General features: G+C 36.9%; 1 pseudogene; it reads left to right on the forward strand.

The window, feature by feature from the left end:
* The first annotated feature begins 332 nt into the window (after positions 1-332).
* LOC129677647 (60S ribosomal protein L23a-like) overlaps positions 333-20,969 on the forward strand; it is a 25,698-nt pseudogene continuing 5,061 nt past the window's right edge.

A 20,969-nucleotide genomic window follows, 5' to 3' on the forward strand; every position in this document is an offset into this window, starting at 1 on the left:
AATGCGAAAAAAATTAGAGGAAGATATAATAAAACAGATTATGGTCATCCGTAAAGAAATACAGGAAGATGCAGCCAAACAGTTTGTATCACTGAAAGAAATAAAAGAAAGAGAGGAATGTTCAAACCAACAGCTGAAGGAATTGAAGGAAAAACAACAAAATACAGTCAGATAGGTGAAGGAAATCAACAAAATGGTTCAAGATCTGAAGATAGAATTGAAAGAATTAAAGAAAACACAAATGGAGGAAATCATGGAGAGGGAGAACCTAGGGAAAAAAACAAAACAAAACAGGAACTACAGAGGTAAGCAAAATCAACAGACTACAAGCGATGGAAGAAAGAATCTCAGGTTTGTAAGATACAATAGAAGAAATCGATGTATCTATGAAAGAAAATAATAAATCTAAAAAATTCCTCCTGACACAAAACATCCAAGAAATCTAACAAAACATAAAAAGACAAAACCTAAGAATAATAGGAATACAGGAAAAAGAAGCTTCCCTCCTCCAAGGCCCAGACAATATTTTCAACAAAATCATTGAAGAAAATTTCCCCAACTTAAAGAGGAAGCCTATAAGAATAAAAGAGGTCTACAGAACACCTAATAAATTAGACCAGAAAAGAAAATCCTCCTGCCACATATTAATCAAAACAGTAAGTATACAGAGCAAAGAAAAAAATACTAAAAGCTGCAAGGGAAAAAGGCCAAGTAACATATAATGGCAAACCCATCAGAATCACACCTGACTTCTCAACAGAAGTTATGAAAACCAGAAGGGCCGGAACGGATATCATGCAGACCCTAAGAGAACACAGATGTCAGCTTAGGTTATTGTACCCAGCAAAACTCTCAGTCCTCATAGATGGAGAAAACAAGATATTCAATGACAAAAACAAATTTCAAAAGACCTACACACAAATCCAGCATTACAGAAGATATTAGAAGGAAAAATACAACCCAAGAAAACTAACTACTTTCAAGAATTCACAGGAAAAAAATAACCTCACTACAGCAAAACAAAAAGTAGCCAAACACACAAACACCTACCATGGCCAACATCAATATCAAAGAATCTAACAGGCACTGGTAATTAATCTCCCTCAACATCAATGGACTCAATTCTCCAATAAAAAGACACAGACTAACACAATGGATGCATAAATAAGACCCAGCAATCTGTTGCATACAAGAAACACACCTAAATCACAAAGATAGATATTACCTGAGAGTAAAGGGCTGGAAGACGGTTTTCCAAGCAAATGGACCCAAGAAGCAAGCAGAAGTAGCCATTCTAATATCTAATAAAGTAGATTTTCAACCAAAATTAATCAAAAGAGATAGAAAAGGACATTTTATGCTCATCAAGGGAAAAATCCACCAGGAAGATATCACAATCCTAAACATCTATTCCCCCAAAGGCAAGGGCACCCACATTTGAAAAAGAAACATTAATAAAACTTAAGCCACACATAGACCCCCACACATTAATAGTGGGAGACTTAAACAACCCACTCTCAACAGAAAACAGAAATTAAAAAAAAAAAAAAAAAAAAACCAGTACCTCTGGCAGATGTCATGAATCAAATTGACCTCACAGACATCTACAGAAACTTTCACCCAAACTCAAAAGAATTTACCTTCTTCTCAGCACCTCCTGGAACCTTCTCCAAAATAGACCATATCGTTGGCCAAAAAGCAAGTCTCAACAGATACAAGAAGATTGAAATAATCCCTTGTATCCTATATGATCACCATGGACTAAAACTGGACCTCAATGACAAAAATAGCAAAAGGCCTACACACACATAAAAACAGAACAACTTGCTTCTAAATGACAGCTGGGTCAGGGAAGAAATAAAGAAAGAAATGAAAGACTTCCTAGAATTCAATGAAAATAAAGGCACAACATACCCAAACTTATGGGACACAATGAAAGCAGTGCTAAGAGGAAAGTGTATAGCACTAAGTGCCTTCAAGAAGAAATTCAAAGAATCTCATGCAAGCAACTTAATGGCTCACTTAAAAGCCCTAGGGAAAAAAAAAAGAAGAAGCAGACACACCAAAGAGGAGTAGACGGCTGGAAAGAATCAAACTCAGGGCTGAAATCAATCAATTAAAAACAAATAAAACAATTCAAAGAATCAATGAAACCAAGAGCTGGTTCTTTGAGAAAATCAACAAGATAGACAAACCCTTAGCCAAGCTAACTAAAAGGCAGAGAAAAACTATTCAAATAAAAAAAAATCAGAAAGGAAAAGGAGGACACAACCACAGACACTGAAGAAATCCAAACAATAATCCAAACAAAAATAGGTCTTACTTCCAAAGTCTATATGCCACAAAATTTGAAAATCTAAATGAAATGGTCAATTTTCTTGACCAATTCTACATGCCAAAGCTGAATCAAGAACAGGTAAACCAATTAAATAGTCCTATATCCCCTAAGGAAATAAAAAAAATCATCAAAAAAAAACCATGCAAAAAAAAAAAAAAAAAAAAAAAAAAAAGCCCAGGGCAAGATGGTTTTAGGGCCAAATTCTACCAGACCTTCAAAGAAGAGCTAACACCAATATTCTTCCATTTATTCCACAGGATAGAAACAGAAGGAACACTACCAAACTCATTCTATGAATCCACAGTCACCTTGGTACCTAAACCTCACAAACACCCAACAAAGAAAGAGAATTTCAGGCCAATCTCCCTCATGAACGTCAATGCAAAAATACTCAACAAAATACTTGCAAACCAAATCCAAGAACACATCAAAGATATCAGCCACTATGACCAAGTAGGTTTCATCCCACGGATGCAGGGGTGGTTCATTATACAGAAATCCGTCAATGTGATCCACCACATAAACAAACTGAAGGAGAAAAACCACATGATCCTCTCCTTAGATGCTGAAATGGCATTTGAAATTATCCAACATCCATTCATGTTTAAAGTATTGGAGAGATCAAGGATACAAGGCACATACCTGAACATAGTAAAGGCGCTATATAGCAAGCCTATAGCCAACATCAAAATCAATGGAGAGAAACTTAAATCAATGCCACTGAAATCAGGGACAAGGCAAGGCTGGCAACTATCCCCATTTCTCTTCAACATTGTTCTTGAAGTCCTGGCTAGAGCAATAAGACAATTGAAGGAGATCAAGCAGATACAAATTGTAAAGGAAGAAGTCAAAGTATCACTGTTTGCAGATGATATGATATTATACCTGAGTGATCCCCAAAATTCTACCAGGGAACTCCCACACCTGATTAACACCTTCAGCCAAGTGGCTGGATACAAAATTAACTCAAAAAAAATCAGTAGCCTTCCTGTATAAAAAAGACAAAAGGGCTGAGAAAGAAATTAGTGAAACAACACCTTTCACAATAGTCACAAAGGACATAATGTACCTTTGTGTGAACCTAACCAAGCACATCAAAGACTTCTATGAAAAAAATTTCAAGTCTCTGAAGAAAGAATTAGAAGAAGATACCAGAAGATGGAAAGATCTCCCATGCTCATGGCTTGGCAGGATTAATATAGTAAAAATGGCCATTTCACCAAAATCTACAGATTCAATGCAATTTCCATGAAATTACCAACACAATTCTTTACAAACCTGGAAAGAAAAATTCTCACCTTCCTATGGAACAACAAGAATCCAATAATTGCTAAAACAATTCACTACAGTAAAAGATCTTCAAGAGGTATCTCCATCCCTGATCTCAAGCTGTACTATACAGCAACAATACTAAAAACTGCATGGTACTGGCATAGAAACAGAATGGTGGATCAATGGAATCGAATAGAAGACCCAGACATAAAACCACACACTTATGGACACCTGATTTTTGAAAAATATGCCAAATCCATTCAATGGAAAAAAGCATCTTCAACAAATGGTGCTGGTCCAATTGGAAGTCTACATGTAGAAAAATAAAAATAGATCCATACTTATCACCCTGCACAAAACTAAAGTCCAAGTGGATCAAAGACCTCAATGCAAAACCAGACACACTAAACTGCTTAGAGGAAAAAGTGGGGAATACCCTTGAACTCATTGACACAGGAGACAACTTCCTGAACAGAACTCCAACAGCACAGGCTCTAACAGCAACAATCAATAAATGGGACCTCATGAAATTGAAAAGCTTCAGTAAAGCAAAGGACACTCTCCTCAGAAGAAAAGGACAGCCTACATATTGGGAAAGGAATTTCACCAACCCGATATCTGACAGAGGGCTACTATCCATTATATATAAAGAAGTAAAGAAGTTAAACAGCAAAAAATCAAGTAATCCAATTAAAAAATGGGGTAGAGAACTAAACAGAGAATTTTCTGCAGAGGAATATGGAATGGCAGAGAAACACTTAAAGAAATGCTCAACCTCATTAGCCATCTGGGAAACGCAAATCAAAACGACCCTAAGAGTTCACCTTACACCCATCAGAATGGCTAAGATCAAGAACTCAAGAGACAACACATGCTGGAGAGGTTGTGCAGAAAGGGAAACCCTCCTCCACTGTTGGTGGGAATGTAAACTTGTACAACCACTCTGGAAAGCAATCTGGTGCTTTCTCAGACAACTAGGAATAGTGCTTCCTCAAGATCCAGCTATACCACTCCTAGGCATATATCCAAAAGACTCTCAAGTACACAATAAGGACATTTGCTCAACCATGTTTGTAGCAGCCTTATTTGTAATAACCAGAAGCTGGAAGCAGCCCAGATGCCCCTCCGTGGAGGAATGGATGCACAAATTGTGGTATATCTGCACAATGACATATTATTCAGCAATAAAAAAACAAGGAAATCATGAAATTTGCAGGTAAATGGTGGGGTCTGGAAAAGATCATCCTGAATGAGCTATCCCAGAAGCAGAGAGATGCACATGGTATATACTCACTCATATAGACATATAATATAGGCTAAACCTACTAAAATGTGTACACCTAAAGAAACTAATCAAGAGGGAGGACTCTTGCTAAAATGCTCAATTCCTATCCAGAAAGGCAAAGAAGCTGGACATCAGAAGAAGGAGAAAAGAGGAAACAAGTCAGGAGCCTGACACAGAGGACCTCTGAAAAGCTCTGCCCTGCAGACTATCAATGCAGATGCTAAGACTTATGGGCAACCTTTGGGCAGAGTGCAGAGAATCTTAGGAAAGAAATGGTTAACAGTAAGGTCTGGAGAGGACAAGAACTCCACAAAGAGAGCAACAGAACCAAAAAATCTGAGCACAGGGGTCTTTCTTGGGACTGATATTCCAACCAAGGACTATACATGGAGATAATCTAAGACCCCTGCACAGATGTAGCCCATGGCAGTTCAGTATCCAAGTGGGTTCCATTGTAATAGGAACAGGGACTGTCTCTGACCTGAACTGATTGGCCTGTTCTTTAATTACCTCCCCCTGAGGGGGAAGCAGCATTACCAGGCCACAGAAGTTGATAATGCAGCCTCTCCTGATGAGACCTAATTGACTAGGATCAGAAGGAAGGAAAATAAGTCCTCCCCTATCAGTGGAATTGTGGAGGGGCATGCATGCAGAGGGAGGAGGAAGGGAGGGATTGGAATAGGAGGAGGGAGGGAACCACAGGGGGGATATAAAGTGAATAAAGAGTAATTACTAAAGAAAAAAAATAAAATAAAAAAGAAGCTACTATTAAAATCATAAAAAAAAGAAATAGACAAACCCAAGTTCCTTTCACAGGTAGAGATTTATTGCAATAATACAGAATCAAATGAGGTTGGGATTTCAGTCCAATATGAGTTGCATAGTCACTCTGGTTATTGGTTTTTCTAAGGCTTGGATATCTCCCTGGGTTTCCATCCTGGCTCTGCCACTTATAAGCTATATGACCTTGTCTATGTTGCTGTAGCTTTTAGTGGCCTAGTTTCTTCATTTCTAAATTGTGGGAAAAATAGTATCTCGTTCACAAGATACTTAAACAAGCTAATACATGTAAAATGCTCATTGCAGTGTATTCCATGGTGGAATCAACGGTGGTTCCTGCAGGGCTCATTTTTAAAACTTTGCTGTATTTGGGTTGTTGAGGCCTCAACCTCCCTTCCAACCTCCCAGCCCTATTTAGGAGAAAGGTTAGTGGGAAGAGAGGACCCCTTTACTTGTCCCAGCTGTTTGGGGTCAATGGGTCTTTTAGCGCTCTATTCCTATCTCTGTCAATGGCAGACACAGCCAACAGTCTCCTTCAAGACGCTGTGTCCCAAAGAGTTTCTTTCTCTTTTTTTCTTTCTTTCTTTCTTTCTTTCTTTCTTTCTTTCTTTCTTTCTTTCTTTCTTTCTTTCTTTCTTTCTTTCTCCATCTTTCTTTCTTTCTTTCTTTCTTTCTTTCTTTCTTTCTTTCTTTCTTTCTTTCTTTCTTTCTTTCTTTCTTTCTCCATCTCTCTTTCTTTCTTTCTTTCTTTCTTTCTCCATCTTTCTTTCTTCTTTCTTTCTTTCTTTCTTTCTTTCTTTCTTTCTTTCTTTCTTTCTTTCTTTCTTTCTTTCTTTCTTTCTTTCTTTCTTTTTTCCTGCTTCATACTGCCACTCCAACATTCTCTGATCTCTCCAAACTGTTACTTTGCATAGGCCAACACCAAACGCCACACATTCTCTTTCTCAACTTTTAATTTATATCTTCAAAGTCCTAGACCATGTGTTTCTCATGTGCCACATGCAGAAGGCCATTAAAAGCTAGCAAAGGTCACATAATGCATGAGACAATTATCAGGTCCAGATAAACTATAGCCCAACTAAAATCTCACACTTGGGATTAAAACAAAAACATATTTATATAACATAACTGAGTTTACAAAGAAACCGAAAGTTCCATTACAAGCTGCTTCGTAATAGAAGTAGTTATAGTAGTTGTTATTATAGTTTTTCTTGTACATGATATATAAATTAGACTATAACTTTATTTCATAACCTCATATCAGAGAATTTATCTTCTCATTTTCATCTAGTGTCTGTATGCCTCCAAAAATACTTTATGATTGGGTTTGCTTTTCTTCCATGTGAGCAGCTGAAACAAGCCCTGCATTTGGTATACTTCCTCTTGCTGCCCTCTATCATGATTATATGTAACCAACCCATTATTTTTGGTTCAATTTCTAGGACATAAAATAGAAGATTTTTCCCCTACTTATCAAGGTATAATTGATATTCAGATTACTGCACAAATTTATTACATACAATATATATAGTTTGAAAAGTTTGAACATACACATACAGTTGTGATAAAGTCATCACAATAATGATAATATACTGTGTTGGTGATGAAGGGCTCATGACTTCCCCAAACAATATAGACAATTGCCATTGCTCTTGGTCAACCACCAGAATTACATAGTAAGATCCATATTGCTAAAGATAATGCACACTTTGTTATACTAGTTCAAAGTAAATCAATCTAGAACTTACTTGGGAGTTCCTTCACTTATGGCTAGTGTTCATAGTACCCAAAGATGCTATGCTGGGGAGAGTAATAACCAATGTTCTTACCCAGCTGTGGACTCTGGGTGCTATGATATGCACCTGATAGATATGCTCACTGGTATTAGAGGAGCAGAAGTATTTGGGCAGGAGGTAACCAACTGCTTTCTTATTGAACTTGATATCTACTCCACAAGAGGTAGTACTTGCCTGATACTGCTAACTTGGTCAAAAACAATGGTTTGAAAGTCAATAGGTCCTAGGAGGCAATCTGCCACTGTTGTTTTGCTTTAGCATGTAGCCAAATTGCTTTCTAAATATTCATTTTTGTATCCATGGACTACTGCTGCTCTCAGCCTTTATCAGAGAAGCTTCTTTTTGCACTGAGTAGTAGCTAATAAAGAGAATCATAACTCCTTAATGTGCTGAGAAGTGACTGCTGAGTTTTCAGCCCTTTCTTCAGCTTTTTTTTTTGAGTTTTTTATGTGATCATTTATGTGTTGTAAAAGTAGGACTCCGAAATTTTTCTTTGTCATTCTAGCTATCTTGTTATGTTGGCATTAGGAATTGAGGAGCTGTGATATTGTAAGAGGTGTTGCAGTAGCATATATTCTGACATATTTTGTGGGTTTTTTTTCCGTGTTTTATACATCAGCTGGATGGGATTGTCCTTTAGTGTTCCCTCCTCCTCCCTCCACTCTCCTCTTCTTCCTTCTTTCCTCTCTTCCTCCTTTTTCTTCTTGTTCCTTATCTTAATCATCTCCTTCTCCTCCTACTCTACCTTCTTACTCAATATTTTATACAATCTTCTTTTTAAGTTATCTTCACTTTCATTTATGTGCCCCAATACTATAGGTGAGAATCTGTACATATATAGAGATTTACCAAGAGCTTTATTGTGTTTCAACTGTATTCCTGAGAAGGTACATAAACAATGGGACTCAGGTACTGAATAAGAAAAGTATAATTTGTGATTCTAAAAACTAAAGGTATTAAAATTAGTTAACCAACATAGAAATAGGAAATAGAGGAAATCCAATCTTCCTGTTACTCTCCAACTCAAAGTTTCTGAGCTATCCAAGTACAGCACTCAAGATTGTTTTCCAATAAGTGCCAATAAACTGCCAAACATGACACAGGCCCATTTAATCCATCTTTAGGCCTCCTTACTTACTCTCCAGGTTCCGGAGAGGCAGTACAGGTTATGCAATCTTGCTCAGAAATCAAAGTTACATTTTAAATATTTGCTCTTTCATTAGCAAAATGTTCTACTTAGGTGTAAGAGCTTCTAATTAAAAAAATAACTTAGGCTTTACCTTGTTGGGTTTTTAAAAATAATCTTTCAAAAATATAAAAAGGAACTTCTCTTAGAGTTGAAATGAAATTTCCTACTGAAAAAATCATGCTTATTCATGAAATAGTAGCAGGTAGATGGAATTGACATACTGATGACAAGTAGAGAATGTGTCCAGATAATTTACATCTAATTTTATAGCTAAGTAGTTAGAAGTATTAGAGCTACTCATACTGTTTCCCAGTGTTATTTTGGATTTTGTGGTAATCACCAAGCTATGATTTGGTGATCAATAGTTTCCAAATATCTTATCAATCTCATATATTCAGATTCCTCTTAAAGAGACTCTGAGGTTAGATGAACAATGTTTTGAAAATACCTGTGATAATATGTTTTAGGCATTAAGCAAGGCTGCAAATAACAGAAAAGAGTAAGTGAAATTACAGAGAACAGTTTTCCTTTTGAGAGTCCAGGAAACTATTCAGCATCTCTTGGTATGTGATTCCAACTTATCACTGTCCATAATCTTTTGGCATTTCTTAAAAGAGTACCAATCCCTGGCTCAAACTGTGCTACTTTAAAAAACAAATCAAAAGCACTAAAGTGACCCAATTTCTGCTCAGTGGCTGCTTTTAACTAAGAGCAGGACAGCTGTGGTTCCTACTATAACACTCTGATTTAATTAATACTTTTCCTCAACAAGACCCTTTCACTTTTCTCCCAAAGTGTTTTACACCACAGTGGGGCCATCAGTCCACTTGTACATTTACACTCATTGCTTTTCTGTCTCTCAGGATTCTTCTGCTATTCCAGATTTAATCCTAACAGCTTTACTTTCAGAGATTCAAAGTTTCTAACATTAAGATAGAGAAATTTTAAAGATAGAATTATATTGTGCATTTCTAAACAATAATACTTCTTAAAATATTGGTTATGAATAAACACTCACCAAATGTTGGCATTGCTTATATAGAAAAGTTGATCCTCAGCCTTAAAATAAAAAGTATCCATTTAAAAAATATAGACATAAGATTTAATTATTCTATCAGTATCTTTTCATTGCTTTCAGTTTTGTCCTTTTTTTAAGAATTACACACTCTTTATTTTTCAAATTTGTTTATATGACATTGATAATTTACGTTTCAAAAGTTATTTTATACTAGAAATATCAGCATTACCTGAAAAGATTTTTTTTTAAGAAAAAGAAAAAAAAAGTAGTCTAGGGTCCTATCTAGCTCAACTACAGCCAAAGCATGAGTTTAACCCATGAAGTTCATATTTTAACTAGTCATCCAGGTAATGTGGCATATGCTCAGTGATGAGAACAGTCCTGTGTTTTCCACTGTCCTCCATGAGTAACACTGCCTACTACCAGCAAATTTCATCAACATCTTTTCTCCTTTCCAAATCTCTCGAAGTTTCTTTTTAGCTTGTGTTAATATTCAATTTGCAACATTTTTTTTAAATTTTTTAATATTAGTTACAGTTTGTTAACTTTGTATCCCTGCTGTATCCCACTCCCTCTTTCCCTCCCAATCTCACCCTCATCTCCTCACTGCCCCTTTCCAAGTCCACTAATAAGGGAGAACCTCCTCCCCTTACATCTGAAACTTGTTTATTAGTTGTCTTGAGGATTGGCTGCAAAGTCCTCCTTTGTGGCCTAGCAAGGCTGTTCCTCCCTGAAGGGGGGGAGGGGTGTCAAAGAACCCGCCATCAAATTCATGTCAGAAACAGTCCCTGTTCCTCTTATTAGGGTGTCCACTTGGATACCGAGCTACCAAGGGCTACATCTGAGCAGGGGCTCTAGGTTGCAGCCATACATAATCCTTGTTTGGAGAAACAGTCTCATAAAAGACCCCTGTGCCCTGATATATTTGGTCCTTGTAGAACTGCTGTCCTCTCCAGGTTGTATTAACTCCCTCCCCCCATGCTGGAGATCCATCCCAAAGGACAGTACATTGTTATGAAAGCACTCTACCACTGGGCTATGTTCCTGGACTCTTTCACTAGTATTTTCTTTTAAAGATACCTGCCATTGTAGCTTCTCTCCAGTCTGTTTTTTTTCTTAATATTTAATTTCCTTAAACAACTGTCACTGTCTGAAGTGACTAGAAAGATCTTGACTTTCTGCCAAAAGCTGAAAAGCAGAAATAAGAAATGCACTATGTAAAATTCTCCTGGGTTTTCATTCTGTTATTCTATTCAGATTATAATTTGCCAGCTCCTTCAAAATACTCCTGATGATCAGTGGAAATATGACATTATGGCAGCAAGTAGTAAATAACCAGAGGTCCTTTTTCTGCAGAGAGAGAGAGAGAGAGAACTCAGAAAACCCAGCATAAGTGGAGTCCAGCAAAACTGGTAGTCCACTAAGAAATATCTAGAGGGCAATTACAAAGGCTTTGTTTCTACTTTTGTACGTCACTATGTTCCAAATTAGAACCTCAAAGAACTGGTTTACTGAACTCCAGAAAGGATTACATATTTGCCTTTCAGGTTGGAGATGATTATTAATTTATGTGTGGATTAAATGGGCATTAGCCAAAAAAAAGGAGAATGTTTAAGGAATAGCTTTTGTTATTTTATATTGTTGAAAAGCATACATAGACTCCAGAAAGAATAAAAAATAGACTATATGAAAGAGCATTCATAGTATTGAGAAAAGAAAGAGGGAACCAACTCTCATATGGAAGAAATGAGAAAAAAGAAAAAACATAATTTTCTCTTTTATAGTTCTACAGTGGACACAATTCTTTGCAGAGAGGATAAAGCTTAAACAGTGAATATACAGGAGACGATCAAAGCCAGGGTCATAAAATTATAAGAAGAAAATTTGTGATAGAGGAGCAGTTTTGAAAAAAGTCATCACTGGAACATTTCCAGAAAGACCTCATAGAAACTTTCTATTCAGAAAAAAAAAGTGTAATAACTAAAAAAATCCAAACTGTTTAGGGATACAGGGGAAAGAGAGAGAGAGAAAGAGAGAGAGGAAAAAAGAGGGAGAGAGAGGGGAAGAGAGAGAGAGAAAGAGAAAGAACATATGAAATTAGCTGGGTATAGGCCCCTTAGTAAGTATGTTATAGTAATGACTCCTCAGAAAGATTTGTGGGTTTCCTGGAGGAAATCAAACTGTAAGTCCATTATGTTATGATTTTCATACTGTAGAAAAGGCAAAGAGTTTAGCTTGAGATTTTGACAGATTAAAAATAAAGTCTTTTTTAATTTTATAATTCTTTATTAATTACATTTTATTCACTTTGTATCCCCCCTGTGGTTCCATCCCTCCTTCTGTCCCAATCCCTCCCTACCTCTACCCTCTGCATGTCCCTTCCCAAGTCCACTGATAGGGGAGGTCTTCTTTTCCTTCCTTCTGATCCTAGTCAATTAGGTCTCATCAGGAGTGGCTGCATTGTCTTTTTCTGTGGCCTGGTAATGCTGCTTCCCCTTCAGGGGAAGGTAATTAAAGAACAGGCCAATCAGTTCAGGTCAGAGACAGTCCCTGTTCCTATTACAATGGAACCCACTTGGATACTGAACTGCCATGGGCTACATCTGTGCAGGGGTCTTAGGTTATCTCCATGCATAATCCATGGTTGGAATATCAGTCCCAGGAAAGACCCCTGTGCTCAGATTTTTTGTTTGTGTTCCTCTCCTCCTGGAGTTCCTGTCCTCTCCAGACCTTACTGTTTCCCACTTCTTTCCTAATATTCCCTGCACTCTGCCCAAAGGTTGCCCATAAGTCTCAGCATCTGCATTGATAGTCTGCAGGGCAGAGCCTTTCAGAAGTCCTCTGTATCAGGCTCCTGACTTGTTCCCTCATTTCTCCTTCTTCTGATGTCCATCCTCTTTGCTTTTCTGGATAGGGATTGAGCATTTTAGCAAGAGTCCTCCCTCTTGATTAGTTTCTTTAGGTGTACAGATTTTAGAAGGTTTATCCTATACTATATGTCTATATAAGTAAGTACATACCATTTGCATCTTTCTGCTTCTGGGATAGCTCACTCAGGATGATCTTTTCCAGATCCCAATGTTTACCTGCAAATTTCATGATTTCCTTGTTTTTTATTGCTGAGTAATATTCCATTGTGTAGATATACCACAATTTGTGCATCCATTCCTCCACGGAGGGGCATCTGGGCTGTTTCCAGCTTCTGGTTATTACAAATAAGGCTGCTACAAACATGGTTGAGAAAATGTCCTTATTGTGTACTTGAGCCTCTTTTGGATATATACCTAGGAGTGGTATAGCTGGGTCTTGAGGAAACACTTTCCAGTTGTCTGAGCAAGCACCAGATTGCTTTCCAGAGTGGTTGTACAAGTTCACATTCCCACCAACAGTGGAGGAGGGTTCCCTTTTCTCCACAACCTCCCCAGCATGTGTTTTTACTTGAGTTTTTGATCTTAGCCATTCTGGTGGGTGTAAGGTTGTTTTGATTTGCATTTCCCTTATGACTAAGGACATTGAACATTTCTTTAAGTGTTTCTCTGCCATTTGATATTCCTCTATTGAGAATTCCCTGTTTAGCTCTGTACTCCATTTTTTAAATTGGCTTAACTGAACTATTGCTGTTTAACTTCTTTAGTTTTTTTATATATATACTGGATATTAGCCCTCTGTCAGATATAGGGTTGGTGAAGATCCTTTCCCAATCTGTAGGCAGTTGTTTTGTTCTGACGACAGTGTTCTTTCTTTGCTTTACAGAAGCTTTTGAATTTCATGAGGTTACATTTATTGATTATTGCTCTTAGAGCCTGTGCTGTTGGTGTTCTGTTAAGGAAGTTGTCTCCTGTGCCAATGAGTTCAAGGCTTTTCCCCACTTTTTCTTCTAAGCGGTTTAGTGTGTCTGGTTTTGCATTGAGGTCTTTGATCCACTTGGACTTTAGTTTTATGCAGGGTGATGAGTATGGATCTATTTGGATATTTCCACATGTGGACATCCACTTAGACCAGCACCATTTGTTGAAGATGCTGTATTTTTCCCATTGGATGGTTTTGGCATCTTTGTCAAAAATCAAGTGTCCATAAATGTATGGATTTATGTTACGGTCTTCTATTCGATTCCATTGATCCACCATTCTGTTTCTATGCCAGTACCATGCAAGTTTTAGTATTGTTGCTGTATTGTACAGCTTGAGATCAGGGATGGAGATACCTCCAGAAGATCTTTTACTGTAGAAAATTGTTTTAGCAATTCTGGGTTGCTTGTTGTTCCATATGAAGTTGAGAATTTTTCTTTCCTGGTCTGTAAAGAATTGTGTTGGTAATTTGATGGGAATTGCATTTTATCTGTAGATTGCTTTTGGTGAGATGACCATTTTTACTATATTAATCCTGCCAAGCCATGAGCATGGGAGATCTTTCCATCTTCTGGTTTCTTCTTATAATTCTTCAGAGACTTGAAATTTTTTTCATACAAATCTTTGACTTGCTTGGTTAGGTTCACACCAAGGTACTTTATGTCCTTTGTGGCTATTGTGAAAGGCGTTGTTTCCCTAATTTCTTTCTCAGCTCTTTTGTCTTTTGTATACAGGGGGCTACTGATTTTTTTGAGGTAATTTTTTATCCAGCCACTTGGCTGAAGGTGTTAATCAGGTGTGGGAGTTCCCTGGTAGAATTTTTGGGATCACTCAGGTATACTATCATATCATCTGCAAACAGTGATACTTTGACTTCTTCCTTTACAATTTGTATCTGCTTGATCTCCTTCAATTGTCTTATTGCTCTAGCCAGGACTTCAAGAACAATGTTGAAGAGAAATGGGGATAGTTGCCAGCCTTGCCTTGTCCCTGATTTCAGTGGCATTGATTTAAGTTTCTCTCCATTGAGTGTGATATTGGCTATAGGCTTGCTTTATATTGCCTTTACTATGTTCAGATATGTGCCTTGTATCCCTGATCTCTTCAAGACTTTAAACATGAATGGATGTTGGATTTTGTCAAATACCTTTTCAGCATCTAAAGTCTTAATGTAACTTTTTCATAAATGCACAAATTGCCTTTTCTATGCTTCAGTTGTTTCTTTTCCTACTTACATGGGAAAACTAATACCTGTGTCCCAGGTTTCTTGTGAGAGGTAAATGATGCACCATATAAAGAGTCTAAATAGTTCATAATTGGAATTTAATAAATGGCTTATGTTTTTTGTTATTGCATGTTTCCACATAAAAGCAAGATATGAGTAATGATGAAAAAAATGTTGCATACTTTATTCATATCAGAATCAAGTTAATTGGTAACCATTAACAAAGGAAATAAAAGAAATAAAACAAATACAACACAGAAGCCAATGGGGTTTTTGAAAAGAATGCATAATTCTTACTATGAGTGATCATATATCACCCACTAGGCTGAATAATTTGCAATGAGTTGTATTGTTTCATTGATTCTTCCTAAAATGAAGTTAACACTTGGGATGTAACTACCATAAGAGAATAAAAATCATGATGGAGAGATTTGTATTCATATACTTTGTTTTGTTTTCATCTTGTAAATTATCATGAGAATGAATTAATAGTGCTACTTTCTCTTCAATAAACATTTGTCAGAAGCAAGCAATATTGAATTTTAATGCCCATCTATTATTCAAATCCATGCTATTCTTTTCTTTTTAATATTCTTGGCTTACATTGTTTGACATGCTACAGCATTTTGCAAAATACTTAAACCATACAATCATGATCATGGAATGTGAAATTAGAACAAAAAATGGAAATCAATTGTAACTGATGATTATGCTATTGTTTTTGTAGTTTCAAAACAGCCCCAACAAAATTCATTCCCAATAGACCACTACCTTATCACAATTTTGAGTTTATCATCAGTTTTGGAAAGATTATGTATAGCCCAGTGGTCATCATGACTATACAACTTAACATACATGAAAGTTCTCTAAAGAAAAGCCTGTGTACCATTTCCAAAATTTCCTGGGCATTTACGTTTGCTTGGAGCCATAGTTGTTTTTTGAAGGTAATTTACTTTTCTCCACTATTGGGAAAATTTCCATGAAAAAAGAACTCAGAATGTTGCATTTGTCTATTTTTCTTTTACAGTGTTAGAGAAAGAATTTTTGAGGAACACCTTTGATTTATATTCCTTTACTGCTATGCCTGCAAAGTATTCAAAGTACAACTTAGAAAACACAATGAAAAATGAAATTGTCAGCTGGTGTTCTACTTACTAGCTGGTTGACTTTGGGATAGTCCCTTAATACCTGCATGTTTCAGGTGGATGCTTGAAATCTCCTTGAAGTTCAAATTTATATGGCTTCTTTTCTTACTTAATTTTCTTGTATGAAATTTCTTTTCTTGTTTGAACTAAGACAACTGTAGAGAAAAGTCTCCTTGTTAACTCAATCACCTAGTCATAGAATTAGGCAATCTTCACAGGATAATTTCTTCTGTTCAGGAGGTGTAAACAATCACTTTGTGGTTTGTGGTTTCTCAATGATGCAAAGGTATGAGGTATACAAATAATCTTAAAACCATACTTACAATTTTGAGGTTGTGAGCACTATATATAATAATCTATGTTTGTTAGTCTGAGTTTAGCTTAATGAAAAGTCTATATTGGAGTGTGAGGGATAGATTTTGATACTCATTCAATTTCCTTTGCCATTTGTATAGTTTTCACACCTTCAAAAACAAGAGGAAACCATTCATTTCTGAAGAAAAAATTCTCTTGACAGTGATGAGTAAGCACAGCACTTCCTTTATCAGAGCTATAAACTTTACTTTCCACATGATTACATTTGAATAATTTTCATACCTAAATATTTAGCCTTATTTTGAGATACTTTGTGGATATCGACATGCTTTTACAATATGGGGAGGTAGGTAAGTTAAGTTGCAAAGAATTGGACCAACTCTGATTTCTAAAGTGGAAGCTAAACTTATTCATACAATGCTTTAACTACAAGCTTAATAATAACAGCAAACATTATAAACACCAATAAACACCAGCAAAACGGATATGCAGAGAGGGTCAGGGGTACCATCTTTGGGTCTGGTTTGAATGGGCATTCCTTATATTACTCGATCATAGAAATTTTCTTGCTGTTATTATATATACTCTGACCTAATTTCTCACTAAAAATAATTAGGATATTAGTGTTCCTTGAGGAAGCACTGGATTTGTAGAGTAGGAGCTGGTTTATTCTATGCATACAATGTTCATTTTGAATTGTCACTTCCTTGATATGGTTTATAACTAGATGAAGAGCCAGCTCAGCAAGAAGCCAGGACTTCTGTATAATAAAATGATGAGATATTTTTTTAACCTAATTGGACTCTATGTGACAAAAAAATTTAAGGTGATAATAGTATTGGATAAATTATGATCTGCTAGTTCAACACCCAGAAGGAAAGAATCACTCTGTATAATGTTGTCAGAAGAGTTACCAGAAGATATATAGCTTTTTCAGGAAGAGTTTAATATTTATCTATGAGTCTGAATTAAGAGCAGAGGATATGGAATAAAACAGGAGATCACTTCAGTGACTGCAAATTCTCATACTTCCAGAAGCCTTAAGGATAGAAATACCATTCCTTTGTGAAAAGACCCAGGTTGAGTAGAGTTTTAATTGACTGAATTAAAAGGAGAATTAAAAGGTGTGTGCTAAGACCTTCAAAAAAAACCCTCAATGATAACTTTCTTCACAAATTGGGCACAATGACTCATGGGGTTTGGGGTTAATTATATTAACAGATTGCTGGTGGCACCTTCCTTTAGATTTATGTCCGAACAAAAGGGAGGAAGTTGATAGTCCTTTTAATAATATCATCTATCTACAAATAATTTTTGTAGCTTGAATTCAGTCATGGTTTCAACATGTTAATCTCTAAATCAATAGAAAAGCAACATCTCTCTTGAGGAAGTCCCTAGAGATACCTTCCCTGCTAAGGGTGTTAAGAAGGAGGTCTTACCCAGGGACCTTCTTCTTGCTTAGCTTCTTTAGGTGTACAGATTTTACTATGTTTATTCTATATTATATATCTAATATCCACTCATAAGTGAGTATATACTGTGTGTGTCTTTCTGCTTCTAGGATACCTCACTCAGGATGATCTTTTCTAGATCCCATCATTTGCCTGCAAATTTCATGATTTCTTTGTTTTTAATTGCTGAGTAGTATTCCATTGTGTAAATGTACCACACTTTCTGTATCCATTCCTCCACTGAGGGACATCTGGGTTGTTTCCAGGTTCTAGTTATTACGAATAAAGCTGCTACTAACATGGTTGAGCAAATGTCCTTGTTGTGTAATTGAGCATATTTTGGATATATGCCTAGGAGTGGTATAGCTGGATCATTCAGTCCTGATGAGACCTAGTAAGCTACGGTCAGTAGGAAGGGGAGGAGGAACTGCCCTATCAGTGGACTTGGAGAGGGGCATGAGAGGAGATGAGGTGTTGTACCTAGTTCGTGAACCCCAAAAGGTCAGGAATAGATTCAGCTGTAAATACATGAGATTTTTTTAATTGTTGCATGAGTTCGAACAAGGGACGCAAACTTCCTGTGAAAATAAGAGAGGAATGCGGCCCAGCAGTCTAGGGAAGCAAGGTTTTTTATAGGGCAAAACAGCAAGTAGGGACTTACATGCTTTGCCGTTACAAGATTGGGTAAGGGAAATTGACTATTGAAATGATGGTCCACTTTATGTGCCAAGACTACAAACAGTTCTGGCTTAGTCATATGGGCCGGTTTTCTAGAAACTATATAATTAGCAAGCAGGAAAGAATGCAGTAAGGCTTGTTCTTCCCCTCAGGACATTAAAGTTATTTCTCCCCCAACACCCCAATGTAACTGGGCATGTCTCCACCTAGCTAGCCTTTGTTCAGGCTTCTGCTTATACTTTAAAACAATATCCACTGAGGAAGGTATGGTGGGATTGGGAGGGAATGAGAGAGGGGGCTACAGCTGGGTGAATAAACTCTAATATAAAAAATAAAAATTTAATAAAAAATTAGTGTCAACAGACACAAGAAAATTGGGAAACAGATGTGGATAATCCACCACAGTTTGGCTTCCAACAAGTGCCTTAGTTATGCCCAGCTTTGTCAATCCATCAAAATACAACTTGCTCTTTACCTTTCTTGCACTGTCAGTTTAAGAGGAAGATGAAAGAGTATCAAGACTTATGAGGTAATTTAGAACTTTCTCAAATTTCAACTTCTTTCATTTCCTATTATGTGACACTATTGACAGGATAACATAATACCTAATAATAATTGCAGCTAGAGCAAGTATCAGGCTGCCAAAACCAATATTAGGAAAATAAAATAGTTTGCTAAGCTTCTTGTTTATAGTATTCTCTAACACTGTACAGACTCATTTGATAGAAACTAGACACATTTAAAATTTGTTAGGCAGTTATCCATCTTTAATGATCTGGATCATTCACATAAGGATGATTTATTAGGCATTCTTACAAAAGATAAACAGCTAAATATAAGAAAAGTCCTATAAACAGCCCTCTAAAGAAAGTAAGATTTATGATAATCCTCCTCAACTGAAAAGAGAGATAGCAAAAGACCAGGAGAGAGGAACAAATTCCAGAAATATGAAATTATCATCCAAACCCTGCCATTGTGTCATATTGTGCTTTTATAGTTAAAGCCAGAAACAAACAAAAACGCCAGTGTGTTTCCTGAATTCTATCTATAATATATATAGCTAGGTAGCTATATATGGAGATGGAGATAGAGATACAGTTATAAACATGACATAGCATTCCAGATAGGCAGTTTCTTTCCCCTGTGTGTCTCTTTCACACACGTTGTCTACAGTTAGTAGCCCGTGAGTTTCTGTTACATAAAAAACGAAGTCTGAAGCTGTACAGTAATGAGAGGAGGGTTCTAAGTTCTATCCCATGCCAATAGAATAGTTCATACTTTGAAGTCTGCATAAAGGTTTGATGTGGTTTCTTTGATGTTGACATTACTAAGTAATGTAAAAAAAGAGGCAGTTTCACTCATTCCTCCTGATCTTGCCTTATTCTTCATGGCAAGAGACATTGGTAAGGAATAAGGTGAAAGTTTGAGATGGAATTTGGCATCAACACTGAAGTTGAATTTTTATGCCCAAATCTCACAGACCCCAAAGACCACCAAGGAGCTTATTCCAATGCAAATGCAGTAGGCTCTTTCATTACAAGCTCTAGCTTAGGGCCATACTGTCTTCAATGCAGCATTGTAGAGTATAGAGACCTGAGCTTAGGGGGAGAAGATTTTTATTGGTTTACAGAGAGGTTTGGGAAATTACAGTTTAGCTGATACACAGTTTGATGACATTCAGCAAGGTCAAGCTTGTTAAAAGGTGAGTATGGCTAACTAACACTGAACAAGCTATCTATAGACCTCAGGAATGTTAGGTATTTCCCTACCATAAAAATTCTACTACCAAATTGGTGGGCTGCCCTGCACAGATGCCCCACCCTGAGATAAGATATCTTCCCATTCTTATGGTTACCTCCAGGCTATTCCTTGGGTAGAGAATTTTATTATCTTCTTCCTGTAACTGGTTACCTATGGACTAATTCCTGGTAACTTTGGAGGGGGAGTCACTAGTTCCTTATGACTTTGGGTCTGGTTCTCTCAGAATCAGTAGTTTTCCTTATGTTTATATAGACATATACTACACATTTTAATTTTTCAATTTTATTTTATAAGCAATTAAACCAACACTTAAAAAAAAAAAACCTCTACTTCTTCTAGACTAACTTGAAACCAGATGGATAATTTCACAGACATCAGGGTATATATGATATCTTAAAGGATAATTGAAAGATCCCCGGAGGGTATCTTTCGTTTGAGAGACTCCCTCCCAAGGATCAACGAGTCCAGGCGTTCAGATGCAAACAGCAAGAGGCTTTTATTGGATACTTGGGTACCTGGGGCGAAAAGCCATTCAGATGACTTTTGCGCGCCCCCTGGGTGAAAAGCTGGGGTTTTTATAGGGTTTTAGAGCAGAAGCGTGGGTACAGAAGCGAGAAGCATGGTTACAGGGGGCTGATTGGTACGTTTACATGAGACCACGGTTTGCGTCAAAATTTGGCAGGGACATCAAGATTGACCACCCCTTAACGTGGCCACCTGTTATTTTGTTTTTCCCTATCTCAGCTGGAACAACCTCTGACAGATATCCCATGAGGGTAGTCACAACAAGTTGTTTTTAACTCAACAGGGGCAGCCTGACCACAGATATCCCAAGTGGGTGACACAGCTAGGTTTCTCAGTAATTTTC

Source organism: Psammomys obesus, unplaced genomic scaffold (genome assembly GCF_907164565.1).
Source record: "Psammomys obesus unplaced genomic scaffold, mPsaObe1.curated_primary_1811, whole genome shotgun sequence".
Taxonomy (NCBI): Eukaryota; Metazoa; Chordata; class Mammalia; order Rodentia; family Muridae; genus Psammomys; species Psammomys obesus.